General features: G+C 42.8%; 1 protein-coding gene and 1 long non-coding RNA gene across 2 annotated transcripts in view; both read left to right on the top strand.

The window, feature by feature from the left end:
- LOC101861010 (bifunctional 3'-phosphoadenosine 5'-phosphosulfate synthase) overlaps positions 1-1,011 on the top strand; it is a gene marked incomplete in the record, with an annotated part of 92,902 nt that overhangs the window by 60,302 nt on the left and 31,589 nt on the right.
- LOC101863149 overlaps positions 1-1,011 on the top strand; it is a 4,794-nt gene that overhangs the window by 2,455 nt on the left and 1,328 nt on the right. The window lies entirely within an intron of this gene.

Raw genomic sequence — 1,011 nt, forward strand, 5'->3', positions numbered from 1 at the left:
GGAGGCGGGAGCGAGTAGGGCGTTGGGTAGTAGCCTATTCTACATTTTTGTTCTTCTCAAGGTGAGATTATGGTGCATAAACGGCGGTAGACAGACATTAAACGGTCACGGCTCGCGACCTTTAACTTTAACGACGGATTCTCCGCAACACCGGCCTCGGATGTGCCGACGTGGACAGTGACCGGCCACTGCTACAACTACATGTACAACAACCACCGCCGCTTCCACAAAAACTACTTCTTGGGTACGCGGAGAATCAGCGAAGCGTAGCCAGTTTGTGATCCAACCGCTGCATTATTGTAATATTGTGATCGAGACCGCGGCTCGTCGTAGTACGTAGGGCAGGGGGCTACGCCCAATCCACGTTCCTTTTTTTTAAATTTCATTTTTTTAAATGTACTTTTTTAATGTATCTATTATTTTTTGTTATTTTATTTTATTTTATTTTATTGGAAAGGCATACCGATTTCAGCGTTATTGCAGCTGCAATAGCAGCAGTACCACCACCGCCAGCAGCAGCAGCACGTAACTGACGTAATAGTATCACCAACAGCAACATCAACTATAACAACAACAATAACAACTGCTGCTACAGCAATAACAACGATAGCAAAAGCATATGCAGCACCATCGTTAGCGATAGCACATATTATACAACAACATCATTAGTAATAGCAATAGCATATACCACAACATCATTAGCAATAGCAATAGCATAATCATCGTTGGTAATAGCAATGAACTACATTATCATTAGCAATAGCATTATAGCATATTCCACAATATCCTATTAGCAATGGCATATACAACACCATTAGTAATAGCATATTTATACAACAGCTGCAATAACAACAACATCAATAACAACACTAACAGTAACAACAACAGTAACAACAATAACAACAACACCCATTCGAGGGTGCGGTTGGCCGCGTAGCTTGTACCGGAAACCGTTTATAGCCATAACACGTTCCGTCAAGTTGACACCCCGGCCAGGGGCGTGGGTGGGGG

This window comes from Aplysia californica, unplaced genomic scaffold, assembly GCF_000002075.1.
Source record: "Aplysia californica isolate F4 #8 unplaced genomic scaffold, AplCal3.0 scaffold00004, whole genome shotgun sequence".
Lineage (NCBI taxonomy): Eukaryota > Metazoa > Mollusca > Gastropoda > Aplysiida > Aplysiidae > Aplysia > Aplysia californica.